The 25,853-nt window shown below is 32.8% G+C and overlaps 1 protein-coding gene across 4 annotated transcripts in view; it reads left to right on the forward strand.

Annotated features, from left to right (window-relative positions):
- LOC123695286 overlaps positions 1 to 25,853 on the forward strand; it is a 117,283-nt gene that overhangs the window by 51,432 nt on the left and 39,998 nt on the right. The window contains exons 2-3 of one of the 4 annotated variants that reach the window (XM_045641074.1): positions 256 to 307; positions 4,866 to 4,868. The exons of 1 other annotated variant lie outside the window; for it this stretch is intronic. The gene's annotated coding sequence lies outside the window, so the exon portion shown is untranslated. Of the gene's footprint in view, positions 1 to 255; positions 308 to 4,865; positions 4,869 to 12,311; positions 12,350 to 25,853 lie in introns of all 4 variants that reach the window. 2 more of the 4 variants (XM_045641071.1, XM_045641072.1) reach the window with 2 other exon arrangements.

Genomic DNA, 25,853 nt, shown 5'->3' on the forward strand with positions numbered 1-25,853 from the left:
GTCATTTTAGTATAGTTGGGTTTTTGATATACTGTTTCTCTTGCAAGAGGAACAGTATTAAAAGAACCGACTATACTAAAATTCTCTCTTGTCATCGTTGCTACCTCCTATACCATACAACATAACTTCATTTTGGCATTTGTATAAATATTATCAAAACCGAAATCAATGATTGGATTTTCAAACTTATTTTATCTCTGCATTCACTTTGTTTTAATATTTCGTGTGTCATTCATTTTCATAATATCGTTTCAGGTAATTTACAGTCTTGATTGAATCAAGAAGTGATTTGCCGGGGAAACAAACTGTAAGTATTTAAGTCAACTTTATTAATCGAAAAGAAATATAACTACGTCTACGTTAGTATTTTCTAGTGTTTGATTTTACGCGATTTATATACATTATATACATACATTTACGGTAGTATACATTTAGAAATTAAAGACTTTTTAACGGATTTTAAACGCGGTATATATTATTTTCCCGACGTTTCGAACACTTTCAGCGAGCGTGGTCACGGGGAGACTGACTTCGTCTTGACGGTCATTCAAAAATTGCTATTTCTTAACCATAATAATATAATGAATAAATCGCGTTTAAAATTCGTTAAAAAGTCTTCAATTTCTATACGTCTACGTTAGTTTAAGATGAAAAAGTAAATTCCGAAACCCCGGCGTACGATTCTAACTGATTCGTAATTAATGAATAACTTACCGAACTTAAAAGTTGAGTGGACAGGCTGAAACTTTAGTTTTTAATTTAAGACTCAGCCGACAAAAGAAAAAAGTTAAATGTAATGAAAGTTGGAAAGTATTTTGAGCACGTTCGCATAAGCATAGACCATGGTAGCTTTTAATTAATTTGGAAAAAAATCTGTCGTTACCAGCGCCGAAACTACGGCGAATTCGAAAACAGGCTCCCAAATTCATTTCCCGTTATTTCGCACTCCGAAACTATTCCACTCGAGTTAGTTTTTAGCAAAGGAGAGTTTTCCTGTTATATTTAGATGGACAGCTAATACAAAGTGCCGACTGAATGCTAAAACAGCCATTTGCCAATCAAATGTGTATGTACTGCTAGAAAACTGTGTGAAAATATTATTGATTAAGTTTCTATAATTTTTGCGTAACAACAGAAATGGAATAAAAATCCGAATTCCATCAAAGTGTAAAGAAAGGATCAGGCGCGATATTCCATTAACATTTAAATTATTTATTGGCCAAGTACTTCTAACATTTTCAGGTAAACTTTGCTTCTCGATCGAGATGAGTTTTAGGAGTTAATTATTATATAGGGTTTGGATTACACGAACGCAGTTCATTAAGTTAATTAAATGAGATAGCATTACCGAACGGTGCTATTATTAGATATGAAAATTAAGATAATCGCGACCCCGGTTGGATTCACGGTATCTTTGCTAAATGGGATCATTTCTAAATTACCGTAATTGCCCAGATTTTGAAAGCTTCTAAAACTTAAAGTTAATCTATTTTAAGTAACAAGGTTTGTATTTTTCCTCTTTACTTTATAGTTTTATAAATTTATTGAGTCAACGTGCGCGATTTCTCTCTATCCCCATTACGCTTCCCTTTCGTTGGAAGCCGTACGGCGTACATGCAGTGTATCGAGTGGTCTTCCTAGTTCCAATGAAATAAATGAGTCCGTTCGGTTTGATTCATGCCAATGGGGAGCGGAAAATACGCGGCTACGAATAAAACAAATCAAACCACGACTGTAGGATAGGGTGCCACTGAATAGTGCACTGTTTTATTGAACTGGGCTTAGGACGCGGTCTGACACGCGTGGGCTCCCTGCTATTGTGGTAAATTGCGATTTAGCTACGAGTACATAGAAATGCTTAGCTACAAATGCAATGCCCTTCGCGCTGAGTAATGGAATTATCCTTTGTTTTCCATGTGATTAGAACTAAACATACAGTTTATAGATGGAATATAGTTTATGTGCGTAATATATATTTCTAAACAAAAGTGTAAATAATCTTATTGTGCAAAAATATATACAAAAAAATAATGATAGGTAATTTTGTCTCTAAAATACTCTACATTTATAGAACTTTAGTGTACATACGACTTCATGTAAATATTTTTACTGTATATCTGTTTTGAAAATAATAAATAAGTATACATTCACAGTATGCATTGGTTTTAAAAATCTCAACATATTTGAATGTTCGTTTCACTACGATAGGCATTGTTTCCATATATTGATTCGCGCAACTCGTTTTACTACTTTTTTTTTACATTTTGTCAAACTTTTTCCATGAACATATGTGTCAAAGAGCCGCTCAAATGTGCTCGCAATGATTTCCTTTTTCCATGCTTTTAGATTTTTAACAAAATAGTAGTAAACAAGAGAACATATTATTGTGTTTAAGTTATATTTTTCTTAGATAATTAATTAAATGATTTATTTTACAAAAATATCATTGAAGAGATCGTTGTACGATGAAAAGCTTTGTTATTAAGTATCTTAAATCCTAATGTACGCAACATAAATCTGAAGTACCTACAATATATACACATACTCATAAGAAAACATGAAAACAACATCAATTAATAAGAATAATGTGTTTATAACATCTTTAGTATCTACTTATAAAATTGTTTATTTTTTGAAGAATTTTCCCCGAAAAAATACCAATTTTATTGTTGAGTAGATCGGTGATATTAATAAACTGTATGATATTAATTTCTCTGTAAAAATATTTATTTCGTTATATTTTATCAGAAATACCAAAAACATATTAAATTACAAAGTTTTTTATCGAAACAAATTGACTGCTACTACGAAACTACATTTTATCACTTACTTAAAAAATGTATCTATACTGTAGTCATTTTCACGAATTGAAAATCGCCAATAAGCTTCGAAAATACTGACAAAGTGTTACCACTATTAGATAAGTTCTTGACAAAATATATTGTGTCACATGCTCCATTTAGCATAAAGCAAAAATTTAGCATCGGCAAAAATGCAATTTCGCAAAGCTGCAGCAATTTAACGCAACACTTGTTTCCTATACCGTATAAAACGATACAATTTTTGTGTTTCCCTATAAATCTGTTCATTATTAAATCGGTGTTAAATATACCCATTGTTTATTTATATTCTGTGAAATTCGTTCGCGCAATAAATAAAAATATATTACTTTCTGATAATTAAAAATACTTTAAAGGTTTCATTATTTACACTTCATCAGGAAAAGTAAACGAAGACTGTTAAAATAAAAAGGATTTTCTTCAGGATTCAAATAACGCTTTAATGAAATTCAATTTTCTTAAATTTGTTCTTCAATGCCATTAAAACAACATGGAAAACAGAATATATAAAAGGATGGAAATACAAACAATTCGTCGTAGTTTTATAGTGATACAGAGAGCAGTCGTTTAATAAAATGGCTCTGGATGTTTGGTCTATTCAACCCTCTTCTTGTGCATTTTACCCTTGAAAGAAAATTAGATTCTCGGAAATGTACTTGCAAACGAGGATTCAAGCTTAATAAAAAGGAGGTTTTGGTACGGTCACTTTATGCAGTAAATAAAATTGCTTTATAGAAAATTGACTGGATTTTCCTTAAAGTGTTTCGAGGATTGTGTCACTAGATATTTTGTTAATATGGGTTCAAGTATTGTCGGATTCAGGAATCTTTTAGATATTTGTTTCGTTGCATGAAAATTTCGAATAAATCGGCGGTTTTGTGAGCGTGTGAATCCCGTGCTTTCAGCAAGCACAAAGGTATAGGCGACAAACATTTTCCATTGTATCCATCTTTAATGTTTGCCTCAATGTGTAAGAATTTTCAAGAACATTTTATATCGCCATACATTGTATTTTATTCATATAATCTTAATATCGTTGTAAGTTAGTTCTTCGCGGATGTGTTTTTCATTAGTTTGATTCTGCTTTGTATATAGATAGCACTTACTCGTATATTGAATTCAAATCACTAGTGTTTGGAATAAAGCTAGCTCTGAGGTTATCTATCCTATCTCCATACATTATTAACTGTACCCATTACATCACTATGCCGCGGCCGTTTAAATGTTTCGAAAGCTCAAAACTTAGACCACAAAGCAATACAGTTCGGGCGAAATCGTATTGTGACGTGATTGCGCGAACGCGACACCTGTATCAGTCACAGAGGACTGGCTGTATATCGCTTATTGTAAACATGCGAGCTATTGACAGACAGGCTAAGTGTGTGAACACGTACGGAAATGAATTTCCTCAGTGATTTGGTAGATTTGCATTCTAAGGGTTGATGAAGCTGTGTGAACACGCCATTCAAACAGCAAACACTGATGTGACAATACCAAATACGCAGCGTTGCATTTGTGTGATTATATACCTGAAATATAAGGTTGTATTCCGTAAAAAATCTGAAGAAGAACTAGAGATAAATTGAGCACGTGATTGCTTTGATTGTTGAATATCTACTGATATTGGGTAAACTTTATTAAAATTATTATTATTAAAACATCGACAAATCGTCTATTATAGTTTCATGTAATATGATAAAATCATTACTTCCAAGATCAATCTTCTAATCAATCATCAATCTTCTAAGAGATTGAAAACTTTAACACGGATAGTTAAGACATAAAATTAAAGACAGACACCAACTGGTATTTGTAAACAAAATTGGTTTCAGCAAGTCTTTACAGCCATAACGTAAAGAAAACAATCGACGTTCAATTAGACCATTGTATTGGCATGGGGCAACCCGGGCATACAATAATGGGCGCTCAGTAGATATTATTGTCAGTTATTAAGTCTGGCCAGTTTATCGTTCGTGAACACACTGAATCCTAAACAGGGAAGTATTGGTTTAGGACAATTAATAGGCTGTGATTCGTGAATTATTATTCATTACGTGTTACACGGCTTGTGTTACAGATTTGAAGATGTTATACTATTAATTATTAATAATTTATAATTATTGGATTACGATTACTTTTAAAATGTGTTCGATCAGTGTTATTGTGATGAGTGCGTAGATATTAGAAATTACTTTTTAACTGTTTCAATTATATAGATATTAATTATAGGAATGTAACAATACACAAACAGAAAGTTTTATTCATAAAAATGAATAGATACGTTGAAAATAATTACGTTTTAAAGGTAGTATTCATTTTAATGAAAGTTCGTTTCAACCTAGCGAGACAGAAGTTTTCTATAGAGAAAAACACTTAAAGTACTGCGTGGAATATTGCATTACCGATGTAAAAAGTAAATAATAACATTCAAATGCTTATTTGCTTTCGCAGTTTAATTTACCTTTGCTTTGTATTTTGTAATGTTCTGCTTCTTTCTTCTTCATTGCGATCTCTCAGTTTCGTGTAACAGAGATGAGTTTCAAAAAGAAATGCTTCCTTTTCCCATTGTTATGCAAACGCTCTAACTGGATCGCTGTTCTGTCTAAAAGAATGTTTGTATTAGGTGAATCTGGCTCAAACTCGTTTTGTTAAGATATCGTTACCATTTCAATGCGCTATTTTGCTCCCGAATAATCATTCTCTTTTAAACACTTGAGCAATATTTTTTGGGAAATAAAGGATGATATTGTTAATTTAAAGGTATTAAGATAGAAGTAATAACAAAATATTATTAATTATTAGAGCTTTGGCATCTTATTTTATACCTAAAGCTTTTTTTTAAATTGAATTCTTTTTTTTTATGACCCTACTTTGGGACAGCAATAGGTGGCTTATTAGGTGTCATATTTTCCGATAGCTTTATCAGTTGGTTTGTATTCAGTTTTGAAGGATATTTTTTAAGATTTATAATAATTTGAAATTGTAGTGTTAAGAACTATTTATAAATCACATTGAACGACCAACCTACGAGGCTTTCAAGTTTTCGAAGGTTTTGTATATGAATGTAAAAAGAAACAATATAATATGTGCGGCTCAGGATGGAGGTCGGGTCGGGCGGCGCACCACGCTGACTGAGCAAGTGGTTCCGCTGCCGATTCTCTTAATTGGTAAATCTTAGCTGACGCGGCTCTTTGCAATTACGTTGGGGTCTATGCAAGTGAATTGATGAGAAATTTAATGCAACGCAACTGAATGTGAATCGATTTCAATTAATTATAGAACGGGTTAGAGCTTTGTTTAACGTCCCGGTTAGTTGAACTCTATTTAAATAGGCAAATTGTTTTAGCGATATCCTATTTTGATTGAATATCGAAGTTCGCTGTTTGTCTACATTTAGCCGAGGTGTGTTCGGAATGGAAGGATTAAATTCGAAATTGGTTTGACAGATCCGTTGATGTATGAGGGATTTCGGTGTTTTAAGAGACGCACGTGAAACCAATTCCACGTTTCGAGTGAAAGTAATGGGATCCGAACAACTCAAGAGTCGATGCATCAATGAATTTACAACATACGTATCTACATGTCAAAGTTCGTTACCTTTAGCGTCTTCCAAATTTGGGTATCGATCGTGAACGTAATTGAAATGGATCGAGTTTGTAACATTCGGCTCACGTAGGCAACTTGTCCGTAGCCTGTTTGCTACCAACCACTCTCGATACTCGATGCATTATCGTTATCAGGCGAGAAATCGATTATCGGCTCGCGTTTGTTAATATGTAATTCTGTGGCGAGTCTCGATGTTCGCTTCGTGTAATTCGATTAAAAGGAATGGATCGAGCTTCCACGCAAATATTCCATTAGTGAAGCTTGTTCGAAATTGCGCAAGATAGCCAATAAATTTATTATTAAGTAGACTGGTATATTGCATTTAAATGAAACATTATTTATCTTTATGTAGTCGAACGATTGATATATGTTTGTATTTAATTTTGATGCACCTTGGCTCTTGTTTTCAGCCAAGTTACTAAATGATATAGCCTGTACTAACTAATCAATTGAATAACATTACAGTCCAGATTTGAACATAATAAAAAAACACTTATTTTTATTGAAAGTGCGTGTTCTAAGAGATACATGATCCAATTGAGGTTAGGAGGTGATACGTTACATAAGCGTGAGCAAGAAAAGTTAAAGTAATACCAAAGTCGTGTGAAGTGTGCGTGTCACGAATGAAACAGAAACAATTAAAATGATTCCCAAGCGGCACCGCACAAGATGTTGCGACTTGCGACTTTCCAATTTAACTTTGTGTTTTCCTTCTCCCGGCCTAGTTCATCTTATATATTTTCGAGCCTCTGTCATTTTTATGCTTTCCTTATCTATTTTATTGACCCATTACGATACGCGCGTTCGATATATTAGAATCTGTGCCAATTTAATACGCTATTAATATGCGAAATGTGGGAATATCGTGGAAATATAGGATTCATCTGGAAATTATATTAAGGAACATTGCTCAATCATTCGTGTCTCTGTTTACTTCATCTCTTTATTCTTTTTTTAACTTCCTCATCTTTATATGTTTTCAGTTGCGTTTAATATTTTTTTATTAATATTTTGTTTCTATTATCTTACATACACATTCTATTTTGTATAAAATATTTACATAATTCTGAAAATAATACTATTAATTGAGCTGAAAACTTTTATAAATTACAAACATCGAAGTCATCTAATCCCAACTTAACACAAATTTAAAGAACAGATATAACCGGAATCTGCTCGAACTTTCTTAAAGTGAAATATCGATTCATAATGACTTTTCTATAATGGCGACTAAACAATGAAACAACTCAGCGTAATCTGGAAAGTAATGATGCGCAAAGAGGCATAACTTTTGATTCACAGACTTGTCATTGTGAGGTGTGAGCTATGGTTCTGTGGAGACAGGTTACTTTCACTCTATCAGAAAATTGAATTCCCTACAAGAGCTGCTTGTGTACACGATTTCCTCATTAACGTCTTTTGTCGACGTCTTGCCGCTCAGACTGCATTGATGTATCACTCACACAGCGATATGGCTGTTACAATCGGGAGGTTGCTCAATATTGTTCACTTTTAATGAGAAGTAGGATAATCAGATATATGTCAAATTAAACATGACATTGTAAAATGAAAAATTGTACGTAGATTAAAATAAATACAAAAATTATTACTGCAGAAGTGAAATAAAATTACCTTGATTCTGTGTGGCAATTAGAAGGTATTTAAATAGGCAAGAGCTTCGTACATGCAAGAGAAGTTTGTAATCAACTTAATTAAATGTTTAGAGCATGCAGGTAAACATGTCAGGTGTTTAATTGATCCATAGAACACGCTCTAATCAGTCTTTAACATTGCCGTGTCTTGCACCGACGTTACCTTGCATACGTCAAGACGGATAATTGGGTTTGCATCGATTCTGATAATGAAGCTCGTATATTTGTGTTTGTGTTTGGTAATATGGTTAATTAGCGAAGCTATCTGCGATCAAAATTATTGTTCGTCTGAATGGTTTAGTTCGTAATGTCCTTACTTGTTTATCGATATTGTTCAAACCGAAGCTATTATTGTGTTTAATGATATAGAAAATGTACCAAACAGTTTGACGGTTTTGCGAAAATCATGGTAAACTAAAAGAATTTAGCTCGTTACCACGTTTGAATTTACGACTACCGTTTTAATAACAAAGCTTGAAATTAAGCTAAGGCGTTAGGGTAAGCCGAGTAATTACATCCTATGGAAATATGACTCTCAAATATAAATGTTAAACAAATTTCTCTTAGAGCCTATTTCTTTGAAAAATTTCTACAACTTTGCAATATGATAATTCACTATGCAAATGAAGGTCCAATACGAGGGAGTCAAGGTCTTATTTACTTCACAAGAAAGTAATAACGACGACATATTTTCTAAAGAAAGTGGGTCGGCGCAATGGAGAATTTCTTAGCGCACAAGAACATGGGAACAATATGTTTTAAATCATTAGTCTTTGCCAGTCATTTGCGAAATACAAATGCAGCGAAGACGATGCCAATAATTAAACTTTTGTACATCTGTTTCTGTTTACGTGACATTCATTCTTTACTCATTAGTTTATGTCACGTGACATGATAAATGTTATTATAATTTCCTTGACTGATTTTACGCAAGCATTCTCGAAGATACATTACAATATCTAATATCCAATCAATCACAATAATACAATTATTGCGAGAGTTGCATATTCATACGAATTTAAAAATTAACGTGATCTTTGTAAATAAAATCGTCTAAGACCATTTACCAAACCGCATTCCAAATTCAACCCACTGCCAACTTCCAAACTAATCTTAAGCATTGTCCATCAAAGGCGTTAGCTTCCAAAGATTATTTAGATCGTCGTAGATAAAGGGACATCTCGGATGCAATTTTGATGTTATATCGGACGACAATGACCGCCCGGCGTCACGCTGACGCAGCTTTCCTTATAAGGCTCGAGACGCAGTAAGCTTCATGTACAAATTTCCAACCATTTGTGTTGTTTTTTTTGTTTATGATATTTAATTGTTAGAAAGGTTTGTCGCTCTATTTGGTACCTGATAGAAATGTGGTTATAGTGGAACAAACAGAGAATTTAAGTAAGATATAAAAATGTGTTCAGTTAATCTAATATAAGCAATAAGAATAAAGTAAATAGAAAACAAAGGTTTTTTTATTTGGGAGAATTCTGATAGTGCGGTTTACGAATGTATTCCTAGTTTTAGGATTTTAGTATAAGTGAATTATTTTGAATTATTCATTCGATAAAACTTAAACCTCAAAAAATAACTAAAACCTTTAACTATTATTTTTAATCCTTGTCAGAAAAATACGTCTTAGTAATAAGATAGTAAATTATAATAAATCATCTCAGTGTATCCCTGTCTCAAAGCACCCTCTGCCTTTGACATGTCATTTTCAGCAGCTTAATTTTATGGATTTTTCGGATCAAATATTGTGGTATTTACGAGGGATTCCAGTCATTGGGCGAGAAATTCAACCATTCCTTAGTGTACATAAAGTTTGGTGTTTATCACCGTCATTCCTGTTTGAATTATGTTTAAACTGCATATGTTGTTAAATCATAACATATCTAGTAGCTACGTATCGTACAAATATATTTATAATCTCTACATATACCGTAGCCAAATTTATAAAAAAAAAATAATGTCATATATATAGATTTAGTTGTTTTAATAAAGCGAAAAAAAACAAATTTATTTTAACAATGCATTACAAAAATCTAGAGAAAAAGTACAAGCACAAAGTAGAACTCTATGTTCAAGAATCACTAGGTCAAAAAGTAATATAATTTATATTATATTCATGCTATAAAGGAGTCTTTAGAAATACAGAGAGGCTTCTTATGTAAAATGGGGGGTGACATACAAATTACTAGGCGGTGCTTGGAACGTAAATGTAATTAATATAATAGTTAGAAGTTATAATGTATATAGATGATGACGATGATAAATTATCTATTGATTACTCGAAATACAAAACAGTCACATAAGCAAGATCAAACCCAAAAATTAAATTTATTACAACGTAAGACTGTAACAATGATAACAATTCCGTTTTAACTTAATTTATTCCAAACAATACAAAGCCTACAAATTAGCCTACACTTTTACAATTAAATGTCAATTAAATTAATTCTGTATCAATAGATAATAATATTTCATTATCTGTGCTATATTGTGTGAAAAAAACATTCCCTACAGCATCTGGTTATCGTCCTCCGTGGTCAGTGAATGTGTGTCATCCTGTAAAGATTTATGATCGTCATAAATCTGTCAATAAATTAATCATATCGCCTGTTTTGGCAATATGCTATCTGTAACTCTCTCGATATGAAACGTACAAATTGTTTAGCATCAATAAAATGTATCAATAGTATTGATTTTTTCATTTACAGTGATATTGTAATTAAAAAAGAATACCTATACTAAATTATTATTTGAAGTTAGACAAATATGAAAATCCGTGAGCTAAAAATATAATTATTACATCTTACAGTGTTAATTATTCTGGATTAAATATGTACGAAAACACGACCTAATTCATAATAATAAAGATTGGCCTAATAAGCCCGCGTAAATCATTAAATTCCCGCTCAGCTCAAGTAGAGAGGAAAATTGAATGAATTAATGAAAAATATTTGTTGGATATTGTAAATGCATACCTGTATATTACACATAGAAATTAAAAATGAAAAACTCCGACATGTTTACTCAATTTTAAATGAGATAAAAAACAGAAAATTTTAGAGGAAATACATATTTTAGTCATATTCTTGATATCATCGAGTCATACGCTCGATTATCAATATCGACCAATCTATTCCAGTAAATAAATAACGGTAATGAATACTATTATTGTAGTACAACGCTCTTATTTTTTTACACAAAAGGCCACACCAGATAATATGTGCTCTACTCATTATGTAGACGTGCTTACTTTGTGCATTCACTAAAATAACCCCGCTATTATATTTTTATTTAGCAAAACTGGGTAAACTCGTTTAACAATTCCTTTTACGGGTTCGCAAATCACAATGCTTTGTTTCTCATTCAAGTTTTTGTGTGTTGTTCCTCAGTTGTGCAGTATAAACCCCACTGAACATCTGCTTTACGTAACTGACGACGGGACATCATGAAAATTTAATCGCACGACGCGACTTTTGTCACACAACAATAGACGGAGCTCAAAGCCTCAGACAGACGAATGCAAAAGTCTTTGATACTATGATTGGCCTGGGAAGCTCTTTCCATTCGTTTCCGCTCCTCGAAGGACCATTTTTATTCAAGAAAGTCTGACCTTTGAGGGTTTATGGGACGTTTTAAATTGACTGCATAAAATATTTCAATTTTTTGTTAAATGTTCGTAGCCATAGTAATTATTATAAAAAATATAGGTAAAAACTAATACTGGCAATACCAGTGAGTGACAGCTGATGGATCGCCCGATGGAAAATAATTACGTTTCGGTCCACTACAGTTAATATAGTTTGTTTATTATAATCGTATGTTCGGCAAAGGCTAAATTGTCTAAAAAATACAAAGCAGTCAACTTCATTTAGAAGCAGAAACAACCGATAACCAAATAATGAGGAAATATATTCCTAAACAATTAAATAAACCTGTATATTAGTATAACAAAGATAATTGTTAATCTATCCACTAGAAGACCACGTTGAATAAGAACAAATACTATTGTTTATAAATTATAGTCAGGTCAGTATTACCATTCAGTGGGTGAAGCATTCGCGCTTAGAATTCGGGCACCGTTCTATTAACACGTACCACTGAACTCAATGTTGGAAAACTGATGATAAATGCTGTGTGAACAGCTAAAAATATAACATATTTGTTGTGTTTCATGAAAATAATTATTGGTTTGTCATTCTAGGTACCACGGAAGAAGAGCCGCTGTTTGAGGATAGTAATGTATGTAATCTTATATATTGTGTAGTAATTTTTACAATCTATTCTCTCCCGAGAGAATATTGAATTGAAATGTGCAGGATAAAAATAAAAAACCTACTTAATAAATGCTTTGTAGGAATATCGCGAAATAGCGCCGATATTTGGCATTATTAGGAAAATACCTACCACAGTGCGTCGCGCTGTCGTGTTGTGACAGTCCATGTGACAGAGGCTTTATGAGGTCTACTCATACGTTACTCCATTGAACGGCGCACCGGGCCGGGAATTCATTCAAATGTAGTCTTTAGTCGAATGTTATAAAATACACATTAAAACAACAAGATAAAATAGCCAACGTTGGAACTGCGTCCACATTAGGCCGCGCACGTATAGCGTTGCAGTCCCCTAAACGGATTAGAGCCGTCCGCAACGAAAATACAGTTTCAAACACGAATTACTGCCACAGATTGTGTATATTCTAATGTAACCTGTGCTTAACACGTCCCGCGCATTATTCTTCCGCGTTACCTATTTGAATACAGTATGTTTGATTTAAAAATAAACGGTAATTGAAGCAATCTACTTTTATGAACTTGTTTTGTTTTACATCAGGGTTTTTAAATTTTAAACCTAGACTATACGATTTGTATCTAATTTTAAATAGATATTGTATGATATACCTAAAAAAAAGATGTTAATAAAATATTCCATTCTTGAAACTCAAATTTTAACTAGGTACATTATTTACCAGCATAAAGCTCTAAAACATCAATTAGAGCTTATAATTTCATATTTGTTACGCGAAATCAAATAACACTAATCGATGGCCAGTCAGCGAGCGATTAATCGTAATGACACATCATTAAATTAGCGTGAAGCGAACTAAACATATTAATTAATATAATTACATGTGCATTGACAGTGAGCGTGAACTGTATTATCTATAATTGCATTCAACTTAATGACGTTAACGTTTGCGCAGTCGTCGGGGCGTGCGTTGTGCGTTCCACGATCCGATTAGCAGCCACCATTTAAAACAATACCCGATACTGTAAAGCAATGCGATATCGATAAACAGCTTATGGATTTAATAAGAGAATAGGACGAGGGTCTTACGCTTAATCGCATGCAGATGTTGCAATGTATTGTAATGCAGTTCTGTATTATAATAATTGATTGCTAATTGTTGCCTGACGGTGTATTCAATTCTAATTAATAATACCTACATAATATTGTAGGGATTCAAATTGAAGTTTTTTTTATTAGATATCATACAATGTACTTTTACTGTAATGTAATATGGAGTCACGCTGTAGAGCTGGTGTGTTTTGTTGATTTTTTACCTTTTTTTCTTCCTAACAGTTTTATTAAAAAGCACACATCCTTATCATAATAATATATCCGCGTTTAATATTTTTCCTTCATAAATAGAGGTTACAATTTTGTTTTTTCCGATTACGGCAGGATGAACTTCTAACCCTATCCTACTTATTTCCGACCGGGAGTTACAGTTTTGACTGCCGCCCGGGGCGATCGGCCAACCCAACTGTAGGAAACACTTTAACCAGTGTTTTTCGTTTCTTTGTGAAGCTTTTTGCAGTTTATTGATTTAAATATCTTGCTATTCAATACTTGCATCCACTGAATATTTAAATTTTTTCTGTACGTTATAATTTTTTTTAAAGAATCATCAATGAAATATATCAAAATCTTATGTTATATAAATATAATATAACACACAGTTATCATATTTACCTAAATATAATCAAAATAACAACGTAGGGCTATTCTTACAAGTCACGAAGTATGTCTCTTAAGTATGTAATATAACGTATGAAAATTCGAGGCTATTTAAATAATCCTGTATATCAACGTCTTTGCATAGCTTAATGCAGATTAAGGGCTATCAGAATATATTGCATAAGCGCTCTAATACTGGGGCGTGAGGGTGATATTTTTTGTTAGAGCCATCCGGATTTAAAATAAGATTGATATCAATAGATCAGGAACTAAAGGTTTTTGTCGATAGTATGTTATTAGATAAATTCGGTCGGTTTTTATATGAAATATATTAGCTTAATACCTATATTTAATAATATTTTACTAGTACTTTTCTTAGAATATTGAAGAAAGGCATTTTAGAGGCAAATTTCATTCAATGCTCTAGCATGGTTAAATCGAGTATTCAATTTGGTGGTAGTCATTTAAAAATTAAATTCAAAATTAAATTGAGGTCAAAAAAATCTGTACCCCATTGACACAAAGAGATAAGTCATGCAACAAATTAAAAACAACACTGCTGCACTTGCAATATTAAAAACTTTTTCAATTTATTCATTTAATAAACAATCGTCCAATTACACAACAATAAACAAGAGAAGCCAAAAATTATTGTCTGTACGAAATGAATAACAACAAACAATAACAAAAATTATTGTATATTTAAAGTGAATTATTATGAAATACTAAAAGCACTGCACTTCGTACTCAACACTCAATATTTTATGATATTGCATACGAATGTCATATCAGGAAATATTTATTTGCCACAAGAGTAAAAATGTAGATCATAAATATAAGTACATTTATCCAGGCAGGATTGATGAATATTTTTAATTGGCTCTCGCGGATTACTGGGGCTAATTTTAATCGGAAACTCAAATTGGAAACTGCAAGTCGGTGACCGAGGCTTGTACTGCTCCACTTAAACTATGTAATTAAAAAATATTTAATAGTAACTAGCCACTCGCTTTCGGCTCAAGAAAGAACTTGTGAAACGTAGTGGAAACTACCTTTTGCAAGGTTGCGCATAGGTACTTGACTTATAAGTACGTACTAAATTTATTTGTATGCATTTAAATACAAATTGTATCGTTAATCCTATTCTACCTCTATTCTTAATTATTTGCATACTATAAAATACATTACTATTCAAAGTATGTTTTGTCTGGTATTGAAAATATAATTTAATAAACTTTATGAAGCTTTCAGTAGTTATTTTAAAAGAGCTTCAATTTATTTTTTATTCCCGTTTTAAAATGCTTTAAACAGAGATTAGTATAATTAAATTCATAACATTACCATTAAATGTAATCCACGTTTTAAGCGTTCACTCTATTAACAGAAAATAGAAATTCCATTTAATAAATGTAATTCTTTGAAACGAAAAGCTTCTGTGTACATATATGAAGGAACTGAAATCCTTTTAGCTCGTAACTCGTACTAGTTCACCCATTAGCGCCGCAATATGATAAGACAGCTGAAAGTTTGCCGGACAGTGAAGAAAAATATTTTTCATATTCCTTGAAACATTAAATATTTATTTTCAGTAAGCGGTTTTATGGCGAGGTGTAAAGTCGACAGGCGAGACCCTTTACGCTCCCTGAAAAGGAATAAACAAACATATATATCATCATCTGTTTTACATTTTAATGTTGAAATATGCATTTATTGTGTTTGCTTTGGTATTTAGAAATTATATATTTGTTTTTTTTTAATAATATGAAAAATTAGTGACCAAAATATAGCAAAATGTACGCAATATCGTATCTAGAAAGCGCTTAGTTATGTTTCATTACTTAGCTTTTAGTTAACATCACGTGTGCGCTTTTACTGAGAGAAAACTTGAAGAAAATTAGTTGGTACTTTCGACTCCATCAGCTTATGAGAGTGTGATGTTTTGTCGATAACGGTGTGTCGATGTTAAGTAGGTTATTTTTGTTCCAATATATTATGTACTTTACGTGAGGTTCGCGAAATTGTTTCACTTTAAGTAAGCTTCTTGTAAACTTGATAAGAAATTATATGAACGTATATTATATCAACTAAAAGTTCAGTAAAGATTACATTAGAACATTAAACCTCATATCTCATATTTTATTTAAATGGATATTGCCTTGACTCTGAAATCATTCCATGATTGCTCTGTTCTGGGAAATTACACTTATAAAGAAGTGATCGTGAAAGCAAATATGGATCATACTTTTTTTATTGACGTTTTGTCTTTAATAAAACGTAGGCCAAAGGAACGATAGAAACAAAAATAAAACGACAAAGGAATCTCAATATACTCGTAAATAAGTGGATCATTGAAAATCTATGTGAACCTCTTTCAGTATAATTTGGGCCGAGATCTTTTTATTCGGGAAATAAAAATTGGTCATCGCGTATCATGGAAATATAAAAGCTACAATAAACATCGGTCAGGGCGGTCAGTTAAGTCCAGTTTTGTTGTTTTTGCCCGTGGCTCTCCTCTTGATTTATGCCGCGCCTGCTCGGAATATGATTACCCGGTGTGCGTCGGAACTACCCCTAATGGATATAAACGTCGTATTTAACTTAACGTTAATAGGCGAGTTTTTGCACGCAATACTCAATTGGTACAATATTTTTTGGCCGTTTTGTGAAGTCGTTAACATACGAACGCTGATGTTTGTTTTATTCGGTGATCTCGTTTGTGATATTTGCTAGGGATGGAATTTTTAAATTTGATTACTTGTTTTCTATTGTGTGCTTTGTTGTTGTTTCTAACAATTGTACAATATTGTTCGCATTCTAACGGTCGTTCATACTTAAATATAACGTTCCTTGTCTTATTTTTCAATTTAAGATAAGCTACAGCATTATCACAAGGAAGCTCAGCCAAGGAGCGCAATAAGGAAAAATATAACGTGCTAAGTAAAAATTTGAAGAGACAGTTTTATATCGTAAGTACATTTAATACTTACAAAATTAAAATAAAACTCCAATTTTTAAATCATATTTTGTAGTGTACTTTCCGGCTCAACATCTCGATATCGGAATCTGTAAAATAAAGTAGACTTAAACTGTAATATCAGTAATAATAATAATGAAAACAAATGTGTATAAACAGGTGGCGTTCCAAACAATCACTATACGTAATAGCTCATAATATTACCGGGACGCAGTTGGTGATCTATTGGCCCCTTCTGATAAATGAAAGTAAATGTTCACGAGTCAGCAATCTCGGTTTAACCGTTCACGGAAGGGATTTCGACATGACTTTTATTTTCTGATAAAGTAATTGCAATTTATAGTTTATAGACATTATTTGAAATAAGATAATGTGTTTTTGTAGACAATAAGCTGGAATTAAAACCTTAGTGCTGTCACTTGAATTTCCTCTATATAAGTTTGTCTTACGTTTTATAGAGAAGTGAAATCAATTCTTATCATCCAATAAGTTTTATTTGATAAGGGTTGATCGTACAAAAAATGTACGAAATCCGCTCGTAAAGTTCCTTTACTCTGCCCCTTTCTGAGCCATATACACCGATGTATACCTAATTGTTTATTAAATTTCTTTTTTATTTGATTCTTGAACATTAATTCTACAAAATACTACAGATGAGAACTATACAATAAAGTTTTATACGATACAATATAATTGTTTTCTCTAACATAAAACCTTTTCAAATGTGATTAATATCGTTAATAACAAGTAAATTATTACTTAAATGTATTTATTTATACGTTAGAAGCTCACGTAAATTTACTCACAACAATTCTGAAGCCGGTAAATAAAAATCAAATTCAAGTTTAAGCTTACATTGCAATTTGCCGGGCCAGGTTTCATAATTTCTTTTCCACAAGCGAGAACAACCCCACTTATAGAATCGTTTCATTTTATTCGCATTACATGCTTATGAAACAAAATATAGTTATTTTTTATATCAAACATCAAAGGTGTTTATACCAGATGCGGGGTTCCGTATATTTTTCGTAAATTCGCTGAGTCGTGCAGTAATAAACATTTGTAACAGAAGCAAGGAGATGGCCACTAACATATAAAGAGCCTGATTTGTGACAACGGCCAATTAGGAGATATTGACATTCCTGAACAAGAATTGTAAGAAATTCTTAAGAATATGGAGCAGACTCATTTTGCATACTATTATTTCAGATATTAAGAATGAGAGATAATATATTGCTCTTACCTACTTATAATTTAATGAGTTCCAATAGTGCTGAGATAATTTAACATATCAAAAAAGTACGAAAATTTCCCGTTTAACGCGATAACATTTATTAAATTAAAACATGATGTTTTCTCATGTCGTCTATATTTTCTAAACAGTTCCTAATTTTTGATAAATATAAATGGAAAGTGAAATTATCATAAAAAGCTAAGCTGACGCAATAGAGCGTGTAAACGAATTCCATACAAAGTAAAAATTACAAATATTATGAAATTTATTCAGACGTTGCGAAGAAAACTTATTATATTATATATATTAATTAATAACGCATTTAATAAATTGATTGTGCATTGGTTTTTTTAAAATAATTGCTAAAGTTAATAAAGAAACCTGTATTTTTGTAAGCAATTTTGTTTTAATTTTTTTAATGAACTGCTTAGTACTTTAAAGGATAAAGGCTGCTTTTAAACTTCAATTCTAGTAAAATTAAAGAGATGTTTGTAAGAAAACGTTTTGAGAACAATATCCCCGTAATTGTACCAACAAACGTTAAAATTTGTGCAATAAAATAAATTTAATCTGACCGGAGAATGGTCTGATGTGCGGCTACGTGAAAATTAAACCGTATTAAAGTGTCCGGCAAAACCAAACTGGATTTATGACCTTTGATGATTTGCATTGCATTTAAAATATTGCTTTACCATAAGTCGCTTGCTTATTAATGCTTTCCGTTTTATTAGTCTCTTGGTTATTTTGTTTTTATAAATATTAAAATAGATTTGTAATATTATTAGAATTAGAATTAGATTAGGAGAAAAACAACCACTTCATGCTTTTTATTAGCCATAATTTTAGATTTTTTTTGCACATAGTTTTTGTCTTAACAGATATTGAATATTGCGAGCATTTTAAACGGTCCTAGATTTTAAGATTTGAATATATATGGAGTCATTTCAGCAATCCAAAGCTCTTAGAATGTGAGTAAGTTCTCGTTCTATGAGCGTATATTACTAGAATCTTCTAATGGCAAAGTTACACAAATCACACTTCCACAAGATCATCTAGAAAGTTGAACGAATCGTATATCGTAGTAAAAACCGGTAGTAAATATGAATTTATGTTTAATGACGATTCAAAAGCTCTTCCAAAGGAAGTCCAGTTGAATAAATAAATACTTGAGTTAATGCTTTGATAAATTGTAATACAACTAGAAATGAAATGTTAATATTAATAAATTGCATGTTCTATCTTTGTTCCAATATTTAAAAAACTTAGAGTCATTTCATGAACTTAGTATACAGTCATTATTTATCGAATAAGGCGTAAATCGGTTTAAGCTTCAACGCGTGTCAAATGTTTTGATATTTATTAAAAATCGAATTCTAAAAATTGTTCTTTAAAAATAATATTTGTTATTTTTTTTAACTAGTCCCTTAATCATAAAAGTAGGTTGAAAGTAAGGTCACGAACATCTCATCCATTCGCATAAAATTTTAGCGTTCGACATTTTTTGTGTAACACTTTGAACATATTATAACAAAACTCATATACAACGTTTTCTTGGAAACGGTAATTTCATGAATATGATATATAAAATGATACTTTGGAAGAACTTTTATAATCAGAGAGAAAGTTGACGACAACATATACTTACATCACCGTGTATACGTACGCTATCATATTTTAGCAATATATTTTTACAAGGATATGTTTGGTAATTTTTTGTACTATCGGTGGCAAATGTAACAAACAAGAAATTATATAATGTTATATTCTCTCCGAAGTAAATTCCAATATTATTTTATCAATACACATTTTTTCCATTACAATTTCATGCTGACGATATAAAGAGAAAACGCAAGAAAAACAAGAATTCCGTATAAGTAAACTATTCTTACATTATTCTTTCGCTTCCGCTTAGCTCATCACTGTCTTAGAACTGGGCATACTATCCCTGAGAATGAACGCTGTCAGGACGGAAATTTCTCGTGTAGACACAGCCCGTTTCAACAAGGGCCCAAACATGACCGGAATATCTTTGTTCCCGATATCCCTACACCGACGTCTTAACGTTGGCCCACAACACTTCAAACAAGCAAATTGAAGGAATGATTAAGCTTTTACTTCTAATGTACCATCGACCTTCTGCCACAATTTGAACGTGTGAAACCAAGTTCTTACGTAGAAAGAAATATAGTAAGAACTGCAATGTAAGTGATAAGAAAATAGTAGGGAGGGTGGCAGCATCGCTCCAAGATCGCTCCTTTATCATTTAGTATTCTATGAAGCTGTAAAAAATAAGTTGAATCCACCTGAGACGTCGGATATTGCCGCGATATTGTGTTTTTTCAACGGCATCATTGATATTGGTAATACGTTCGGCTCCCGCCTTCGACGATTCAACTTTAAGCAATTTTTAACTTACTCAAACAAACTTGGAGCTAAAGTGTCGCTTAGATGGTTATCGAGAAGTTAACAAAGTTTCGATACTTATTTAAGCTTGAGAGTTCGACAGTATTTATTTTTCATCTGTCAATTACATTATTGTATAGGTTTTGTATACACTTTTACGGTTTCGTGAGTATGGTAATAAGTTTTCTTAAAAGTTTATATGTATAGGTGTGTGTGTGTATTTAAGCGGTATTGCATCTGGGAATACATTTAAGGTATTTTCATTTAAGTGTTTATTATTGTGTATAATATTTTGTTAGTATTATAATATAAGTTAAAACAGTGCAATATGAAAAATCGAAAAGTAATAAAGGTATCAGATAATATCTAAAATTTAAACGTAATTCAGCACTCATCACCTCGCCGCGATATTAGAGATTCATCGATACCTCGGGAGCGGTCTGAGGCCTATATATCACTTAAAGCGACAGAACATAAATCTATGGGAGCTGTCTTCTCGTTATTTGTAGTCGCCACGTGAACCACCGGTTTCGGGTGAATATTAACGATATCGCCAATTTTCCGCCAGCTTACTCCCGTCGCAATTTCTCGCCAATTGAGCAATCGTATCACATCGAAGGGTGTCGCCATGGTTAAAAATTAAGTCTATGCTGTATTTATAATCCCGTCTCGTCTATAACATCGTTTTGATAACCCTCATGCCAAATTATAGTTCGCAGAGTTAAATTCAACTAAATTTATTTTTCATGTCTTGGAATGTAAGCGTTAATTTCCATCAAAATAAGAATTTTCTAAGATGCCTCTTGCCAAGCGGGCCGGAAAACGACTCTATAAAGTCGTTATGTTCGTAGGATTAACAAAACTTCGTACACAAATAGCTCAAGTCAAGGACAATGATAACATTAGTATGAAATGTGGGTCTAGTTATTCATTTTCTTAGCGCCTAGGTCATACATTATGTCGCAAGAGCGCAGACTGCAAGTTGTCCTTGCATTATTCACGCGACACTAATTTGAAAGCTCAAGCTTGTATTATGAGGGTGCGGCGCGTGTAAAAAATCACTATTTCGCACATTTCTTGGCAATGTTTCTTAAGGCAATAGTGACGTAATTAATGACTGCTCTTATTCGAACATGTCTTGCTTGCGTTTCAATTAGTACTTAGCACCAAACTTGTTTTTAGTTCCAAATACATTAGCATTTTGTTGTTTTTGTCTAGTACCCAATTTTTTGAAATATATTAGGTGTTAGATAACAACTGCATATAAGGCAAAATAAGTACCAACTGAGTTTTTTATTACAATGTTCATGAACAAAACTAACAAATTATGTACCAATCAACAACGTAACAGACACAATAAAACTTTTTATTGTACGATTTAATGCTCCATCTAAGCCTATTACTATACTTTATGCGGCTCTATATCAGAAAATACAAGGACAGGACGCTTTTATTCGTATCTTTTACGAACGGATTGGTATTGAAGTATAGGGTAGGAGTTGGGGCTTACGAACAATGTTGAGCTTTGTTGTCATAGCCGTAATAGCTGGGTAGAGCCCGCGTAGATTACCGCCACAGAAGCAAATGTCACAATAGGAGCATGTCTGAACGAGCTATTCACCTACTGCGAATATACGAGAAAAATATCTTATGAAAAATAAATGCTAAGATGGCCTTTTGATAGAAAAACGCAATAGAAGCGAGTTACATCGTTGTATTTTCCTTCAATCGTATTTTCTTTAGCTATTGAATATTCATGTTCAAACTAAAACCTTACGAATGAGCATGTAGCTAATCGAAAATGGGTAAAACGTTACGCGTGTAAATAAAAGTTAGTTCAATGAAAATTGCATGTAAATTAAATCGCTCGGAAAACATTTTCACACATGAAGTGAACACTTGGCTGGTGGCGCGAGGTATCCAATTTTGTAGGATGTCAAGAGCAGGCAGGGTGTGAGCAGACAGGTTGTAATTCAACCAAACTGCAGCAATCACAACCGAATAATGATTCCTCGACCCTACGGAATTAAACTGTTTCTGTGTCCGAGTGTGCTCTTCTTTGATGTTCATTGGCAAAATTAAAAAGATTGCCTTTTTGTCGATATCACTCGTCGAATTCGTATACCTACACTTGTATACGTAGTATATTATTATTAGTCTGTGCCTACACTATTTTTTACTGCTTTTATGATGTTGACTTACTGATGTTAAATCGTGTACGTATTTGAGAAAGAGAATATTTAGATTCGAGCTTAAGTTTGTTAAATATAAAGGTTATTATATTATATAATGACAAAATACCCCACCTCTTATCTTATCGTAGAAATAAATATAGTAAAAAAAAACCGGCCAAGTGCGAGTCGGACTCGCGCACCAAGGGTTCCTGAGGAAAAAAGTAATAAGTTTATATTTATTAAAAAATAAATATATATTTTGTAATGTAACTAAAAATTTAAGTTTTTCGGAATTTTTCCTTTATGTGTGCTATAAAACGTTGCTTCATGCCAAATTTCAAGATTCTAGGTCGACTGGAAGTACCCTTTAGGTTTTGATTCCCTTGCGAGTACTTGCGAGTTTCAAAATATGCAGCTTAAATTGCTGTTTCTTTTGATTGCGTTGACATAGAAGTTTGATTTTGTTACAGCTTAAAGTTATTATAGACCTGAGTATTTTGTATGAATTTCAATTTAATACCTCTACGCGTTTATGAGGAAATGGGTAGTAAGTTTAAAATTATTAAAAAAAAATATATTATGTGATGTAACTAATAATTTATGGTTTTCGTAATTTTTCCTTTATCTATGCTATAAGACGTACCAAATTTCAAGATTCTGAGTTCACGGGAAGCACCCTGTAGGTTTTGATTCCCTTGCAAATGTCGAAAATTTGCGGCATAAACGGCTGTATCTTTTGATTGCGTTGGCTTAGAAGTTTGATTTTTTCACAGCTTCAAGGGACAGTAGACTTGAGTAGTTGATGTTAATTTCAGCTTCATACCTCCACGCGTTCCTGAGAAAAAGGGTCTTGACAGACGGACGGACGGACGGACAGACGGACAACAAAGTGATCCTAAAGGGTTCCGTTTTTTCCTTTTGAGGTACGGAACCCTAAAAACAGAGGAAATTGCGCTTAAATTCTTGAATAAATGCACTAAATACTTCATTAAAGCGCTATCGATTACCCCTTGAATATCAATCAGGGGACGTTAATAATTGAAATAACGTCGGGTTGCAAGTACAGGCACTAGCATTATTTCCCAGGAGCTTTTCGGAATCTCATTAGCAGGTCCACATCTGTGGCTGACGGATGACTGATTCTCACTCACCGCTTATCTCATATGCAGTTTACTTTATGTTCACCAACGGTTAGCCCATGAAACTATTTGCCTTTCAAATCGAACCGTTGTCCCTGACTTGGCTACGGTAACATTAATGAACATTGGGTAAGAGACGTTCGATTGTAAGTCCAAATTGCTTGTAATGTTTATTGGCATGTATTAACCGCCCATCAAATATTGTTTTAATGTGGCAATGTTGGTTGTGAAAACTTCTGACTTGTCTCAATATGTGATTCTAACTCTAATGGGCATGGTATCTTTTTTCAATATTTAAGAGATAAAAAAAAAATTTATTGAAAATATAGACTTCGAAGTCCCCTGTCCCTGTCCCATTTATCATAATATGAAACGAAATATTATTTGTGCATAAGTAGCTCGTAACTAAACACTGGGATATTATAAAGCTGTGATTACTCAAAGACTGTGTAAAATGTTTCGCGTATCTGGCCTATCCAATAAGAGCTGTCTAGTTCCAGCAAATATAGTTGAATTGTCGATACAAATCCGATTTGTCTAAGCAGCACTGTAGTGCAGATGCATGAATATTCAGCCGTGGTGCAATGCATAATATATAATATTCGCGATAACAAGGTTCGTCAGCAGAACAGTGCCGGTGTTGGCCCGTACCTTTTGTGCTAACTCACGCCGGACTATGCCATTCTCTGACTTGGCACACGAATTCACTACAACATAACTCCTCATATGAAAATCAAATATTGCCGATTCAAAAGACAATTGAGAGCTGGCGAAGTTACGTAAGAAACTTTACAAGTAAGCAGACGGTTTCGAGAAGACGGCTTATGTTTGAAAATTTAATATCGCCGCGTGTATCGGAAGCGTGTAGTGATTTCCGCTTTGTATAGGATTCGGAAACTATTCGCAATCCCAGTTGTTCGTTACGAGAGCTGAACCTCCCGGATCCGCTTACAATAAGTTTATATTCAGTTTAGGAAGTTCAAACTGCAGGCTCCTTCGCACACTTATTTCCTTACACCGAGAACACCTACACGTGAAGTAATTTTAAACAAAATTTTCCATTTTTATATTGTATTCATATCTAATAAAAAAAATGATATCTTTCTAATTCATCCTTTGCCTGTTAAAAACAGCTGAAGTCTGCATTTAAAAAAGCCTTCGTTTAAATATAGTTTCATCAGTGAAAACATCAAGTTTCGTTTCACCATAGATAGAAATGATAACCGTTAAGTTTGAGTGCGCATAAAACAAAAAAGGTAAAGTAAATTCGCTCATGGGTGTGTACGGCGTACTTGTATGCCTGCGGCTGGGATGCTAGACCAGCTGAGAAACGCTGAAATAAAACAACACTTTCACCGGTTTTATGCAATACTTCGCCGCGAAAATTTCGCAACTATTCATCTGTTATTATTAATTATTTATTCAGTTTGCGAACATTTGTTTCAGAGTCTTTTGTGTATAACTTTTCCAACGTCATGCGCATTTCCTAAGAAAAGTTATGCTTAACTTACAACTTTTACTGCAAGCTTAGATAAATTACTTGTAATACAACTGACGGTGTCTAAAGGTAACTTTAACAGTCTTCAACACAATTAATGTAATGTTAGTTACCCAATAGATTGACTGTGAGTACAACTATATTCTAGATGCACAGACAATTATGATACCCTATTCCTAAACAATAATAGTTAATGTAAGAATTTACGTCTGAATAGGTGAAGCAATAGTGAACTAATTTATGCTTGCCAAACATCGAGTGAGAATTATTATTCCTATTTAAGTAAGTCTAGTCGCGACGAGCTATGCATACGATTAGCATCTAGTAAGTGCATCTCTTGTGTAATTATGTAAATTTTACAAC

The sequence above is a fragment of the Colias croceus genome, chromosome 11 (assembly GCF_905220415.1).
Source record: "Colias croceus chromosome 11, ilColCroc2.1".
Taxonomy (NCBI): domain Eukaryota; kingdom Metazoa; phylum Arthropoda; class Insecta; order Lepidoptera; family Pieridae; genus Colias; species Colias croceus.